The following is a 6,176-nucleotide window of genomic DNA, read 5'->3' as shown; positions in this document are numbered from 1 at the left end:
TATCAATTGCATGTATTTATTTATTATTTAATTTTTTTTATGACCTATAATTTAGGGATTTTTGACATATTTTATTTGCATAATAATTGTCACTGCATTGCATAATTATCCTATGCTTTGGTCTCTTTAAGTTAGAAAATTTCATGATCTTGATTTTGTGAATTTTTTTTTTTTGTGATTATGCAATGCCATATTTTTTTGTTGAAAAATATCAAGTATCATTATAGATTATCTATCTTGTGCTAAGACATATTCAAATATTTATGAAAATTATTCTTATGCAAGATTTGACATAAAAGTAATTGTTGCCTTACTTTGTTAATTTTTTGTTGCATCACAACAGTGCGAACATAAACTGTTCGAGAAAATTTTTCTTTGAAGTTGTAGCTCACTGAGAGTTGGCAAATTTATTGATTTAGCTAGCAGACAACCTTTTCTTAAACACAATTAAATTTTTTTTTGAACTTTTAGGTATTATCTAAAAATTAAAAATGACATCTAGGTTAGTCATGTCAGAATTATCCAAACTTGAAAAACTCAATGGGACCAATTTTTCTATGTGGAAAAGAAAAATTGGATATATTCTTTTTTAAGATAGGGTAGATTATGTCCTAGAAATAGAACCGCCAATTTTAGAGCCTAATACCAATGGTCAAGCCAGAAGGCGACTTGAAAAATGGTTAAAAGATGACAAAGTAGCTAAGACTACTATGTTGAGCTTTATAGAAGATAATTTAATTAGAGTATTTGAGGATTACACAAAAGCTCAAAGTATGATAGGCGCCCTATCTGAAAAGTATGAGACCACTTCTGAAACCTATGTACAATTGTTGTTAGAAAAATACAATTCTTGCAGAATGAAAAAAATGGACTCAATGACTGAGCACGTCAATAAAATGACAGTGCTCGTAAAAGACCTTGCTGCAGCTGGGAATCTAGTCCCCAATCACATGCAAGTGTCCATTGTCCTTAACAGTCTATTTCCATCTTGGGAGTCTGTTGTAATTGCATTGAACCATTCTACGAACCATTCTGCACAAGGGATAACCATATTAAATCTTCTCATGCATCTTAGTATTGAAGCTGAGAGAAGAATGAGGAAGAAATCAAATAAGCTCCACTTTGCCCAAAGTTCATCTTCTTAGATCCTCAAGAAACGTTTTTTAATTATCAGAAAAATAATAGGTATAAGGGAACGATGAGAAATTTTAAAAATCAAAAGAATAAGATTGAGAAGACCTGTTTTTATTGTAAAGAAATTGGGCACATCAAGTTTAATTGTTCTAAGATGAAAAATAAAAGTAGGAATCAAAATAACAATCATGTTTGAAATAATCAAAATAAGAGAAATGACTTGATCTGCGTAGTCCCAGAATCAATAGTTGTCGATCATGACCTAAGAAATTGGTGGGTCGACTCAACCTCCACTCGACATGTCTCGAGGACCAAGGACGGATTCACATAATTGAAAGAGATTGCTGCCGGTAACCAACATATTTATATGGAAAATGACACCTACTGTGATGTACTAGGTGTTGGTACTTTCAACCTATGTTTACCCAAATGAACAAATCTCTTATTGACTAATACAATGTATGCGCCCAATATGAGGCACAATTTGATTTCTGTCCCAAGGCTAGACGACAAGGGTTATGAAATAAGGTTCAGGTCTGGTCGGGTTACCATTGGGAACTATTCTAGAGCTTTGGTGTACTGTACTAAAGTTGACAATTTGTACTGACTGAATATTAATGAAAGTTCGTCCTTTTCTGGTTATATTGATGCTTCTTTTGATGCTTTTATATGTATGAATTATTCATATTTATGACACTTAAGATTACGACATATAACTAAAGACAAAATAAATCATATGGTTAAAAGATGCTTGCTCCCCAATTTAGGAGAAATTGTGTTCAAAACATACGAGCCATGTATTTCTGGTAAATTAATTGAGAAGCCTTTCCTTAAAGAAAAAAGGTTTAGTGAACTACTTAGTATTGTTCACTATGATAATTGTGGCCCATTAAATGTGAAAACATATAGAGGTATAGAATATTCCATAACATTTATTGACGATTATTCACATTATGTATACCTAATTAGTAAGAAATCAGATGCATTAGAAACATTTAAAGAATATAAAGCTGAGGTAGAAAATCAGTTAGGTAGACATATTAAAATTCTTCGAACAGATAGGGGAGGTGAATATTGCTCCACCTTATTATATGAATTTTGTTAGGAGCATGGTACATTTCACCAAATAATTATGCCATATATACCATAACAAAATGGTGTAGTTGAAAGGAGAAATAAAACTCTAATGGACATGATTAGGTCTATGATGAGCCATTCAAATTTATAGCCTCATTTTTGGGATGAGGCTCTCAACACTGCAATATATATCATTAATCATGTTCTAACTAAATCTATAGACTTGATCCCATATGAATTATGGACAGGTAGAAAACCTAACCTTACTATCCTAAAAGTTTGGGGTTCTTGGGCACATGTGCTTGAACCACTACAAAATAGAGATAAATTATAAAGTAAAACTATAAAATGCTCTTTTATAGGCTATTCAAAAATTTCTAAAAGGTATAGATTCTATAACCATGATACTAGATCATTAGTAGAGAGTCGTGATGCTCATTTATTAGAAAATATAAATGATAAAAATATTTTAAATAAGCCTATTGGCTTACATGAAATTGATAAAGATAAGAGTCTGGAAGACCCTGTTTTTCAAACTCCCTTTACATTTAGTGAGAATGATTCAATTGAATCAAGTATACCAAATAGGCCTAAAAGAACTAGAGTCTCACCTACGAATTTAGAAGAATTTTATGTATTTATGAATGAAGATAATTGTTCTTCAATGAGTGATGATACGATAGATGAACCTCGTAGTTACAGGGAAGCTATTAGCTCACATGACTCAGCTGAGTGGACTCAAGCCATGGATGATAAACTTGATTATATTAAAAGAAATCAAGTATGGGAGTTGGTTGACCTCTTTAAAGATAGAAAAGTCATCGGTTGCAAATGGATCCTAAAGAAAAAACTTAATACAAATGGATCCATTGATAAATATAAAGCTAGGTTGGTAGCTAAAAGAGTTACCCAAAGGGAGGGTATAGATTGCGTAGAAACTTAGTCTCCAGTATCAAATTTTTCATCTATTAGGATCATCCTTGCATTAGTTGCATATTATGATTTAGAATTATTTCAGATGGATGTCCAAACAGCTTTCTTAAATGGAGAATTAAAAGAAGATATATATATGAAACAACCAGAAGGATATGTAATTAAAGGCAAAAAAGACAAAGTATATAAACTTAAGAAATCTTTATATGGTCTAAAACAGTCTTCTAGGCAATGGTACTTTACTTTTCATAATGCAATCATTGAAATTGGTTATATAGCCAATAGGTTAGACCATTGTGTATAAGCTTAGAATATTGGGAGCAATTTTGTTATATTGTCACTATATGTTCATGATATTTCGATATGATATTGGCATGATTAACCATACCAAATCATGGTTAAGTTCCCATTTTGAGATGAAAGATATGGGAGAAGCCTTATATGTATTGGGCATTAAGATAACAGTAGATAGAAGTTCAAGACTTATATGTTTATCTCAAGAAAATTATTTAGAAAGTGTTTTAAAGAGATTTAAGATGAAAAATTGCAAGCCCATAGATACACATGTTTGTAAAGGCTTGAAATTATCAAAGAAAATTTGTTCATTAAATGATAGTGACAAAGCTAATATGCAAAGAATTCCAGATGCTCGAGCTATATGATGCATAAATTATGTCATGTTGTGTACAAGACCTGATTTGAGTCATGCATATGGTCTTGTAAGTAGATTTCAGAGTAATCTTAGAATGGCTCATTGGCAAGCTGTAAAAATGATACTCAGATATATTCAGAAAACTAAAAATTACAAGTTGTGCTTCCAAGATGACAACTTAAATGTTACTGGGTATTCTGATGCAGATTTTGCAAGAGACCTAGATGATAAAAAATCAACCTCAAGAATTGTATTCCTCTTTAGACGTGGATGTGTTTCTTGGTCTAGTAAGAAATAAGGTTGTGTAGCTCGGTATACTATGGAAATTGCTTGTAGCATTGCTACAACTTATGCCGTTTGGATTAAATGCTTCATAAATGATTTGAAGCTGGATATAATCGACGGACATGTTAAATTTTTTGTGATAATCAGGCTACTATTTTATCAATTATAAATGAAGCTTATAGTTCCAAGGGTAAGCATATTGAAATTGATTATCATTATATTTATGATATTATTAAAAAGAATGGAATAACTGTAAGTTATTTGCTATCTTCATATATGATTGTAGACCCTTTAACAAATGGATTGAGTGCAGAAATATTATCAAAACATATAGCTTTAATGAGACTTAGAATTGTTTAAGTCAGGAACTCCCAAATGGGATATTTTTTGATGTCTTGGTCATGAGAGGAAAAACCGCATTAGAATGAAAAACCATGACATACTTTGGATATTTTTTGTTATGAGATGTATAATCGCACTTGCGTGAAAGCCTCATGACAAAAATATGTACATAAATGTTAAATTCATTAAGTGGTAAAGACTTTATGATATTTCAATATATCTGGCCCTCATGGCCAAGTGGGAGATATTAGTACGTGTGTATGGCCATGGGACCTTTAAATGTGCAATATTTCTCTGTCATATAATTTAATGCTTATCACTAAAAAAAGGAGGCTCCTTAGAGAGAGAAAGTGTCGTTATCTAACGGCTAGAATGTAACCACCCACTTCCTAGGATTACAGGGCCACGTTTTCTCAGAGATTTCAGGAGGAAGCCGAATGTTGGAGAACGACGTCCTCCATCCCTCTTTAAAAAGGGTGTCATGGCCATGGAGAGCGACACAGAAATTTATAGAGTTCTCACAGTTCTGGTAAAAGCCTGATCTTTATGAACCTAGGAGTGGGTTCATCTCTTCCCTCAAGTTTTTCAACAACAACCAATCCAACTCTGCCAAAAGACACACCCAGAACTTGGAGAGGTCAAATCTTCAGCATGGGGACAGGGCTTGCAACGGGTCCGGCTAGGCCCGTCCCTTATAGGGTTACATTGCTGGGGCAAGGTGGGCTGGGCTGGGCCAGTTCCTATATCTTATAGGGCCGGGAGCCCAAACCTGTATTTGACCAAAGAGGCCTTGCCCACATTTTGTGCCCTTGAGCCCTTAGGCCTGGACCTTCCGGCCCAGCCCTAATTGAGACAAGTTTACACCGGGTTGTTTGTGAACTTCATGTAAACAAGGTAAGGGTATGGTAGGAAAGGGACTGGGTTGTGGTGGCAGCACCCCCATGTCTCATTACCACCATGTGGTTTTCACCCCCACACCTTCAAAAAAGATAACTCCCTTATCTACATAAAAAAGAGTAATAATCCTATGGGACCTTTCCATACCCATGTGTGTAGGACTCCAAAGGATCACCATTAAATTTGGCATAGATTTCTAGAAGAGGTAGTGACCCTAATTTCTCGTATTATTTCATGGTAGACCCCCTTTCATTTTTCTTTCAAACGACATAAGAAAACCTTTAAATATTTCGTCATACCCCTTCATCTCTTATCTCCATATAACTTCGATCATAAAAATTAACCCTAATTAAGATTTTTATACCATTTCAACCTAAATTTTTTTTTAATGGGTGGAAAGGGAAAATGAGAGTTAAAATTTTTTTTGGGATGAAATAGTATAAAAAGATTTATGGTCAAAAGTCAATAAAAGAGGGAAATAAGAGATGAAGAGGTAGAGTGAAATCCTTACGGATTTCCTTATGCCTTGAAAGAAAAATGGAAAAATGGCCTACCATGAAATAATACGAGAAATTAGGGTTCTATACGAAATTTTTCTAATAAAATAAAATAAAATAAAAAAGAGGCTAGGGTTTGTTAGCCGAATGAAAGAGAGAATGTACAATATTGACCGTGATAATACGGCGAGAATCTACGTCGAATTTTTATGTGGAGAAAATGGTATGGTATGCCATAGCCATAGTTAAAAGTTAGGAAAAGTTTATATAAGGTTGCAACCTTAAAATGTATAATCACATATGCACCTCAAAAATCTATTGGAAATGTTGTTTTAATGTTGAACAAGTCCTAAAATCAA

This window comes from Amborella trichopoda, chromosome 8 (genome assembly GCF_054954075.1).
Source record: "Amborella trichopoda isolate Santa Cruz 75 chromosome 8, AtrichopodaSantaCruz75HAP2 v2.0, whole genome shotgun sequence".
In the NCBI taxonomy this organism is placed as follows: domain Eukaryota; kingdom Viridiplantae; phylum Streptophyta; class Magnoliopsida; order Amborellales; family Amborellaceae; genus Amborella; species Amborella trichopoda.
Note: the sequence above shows the minus strand (reverse complement) of the source record.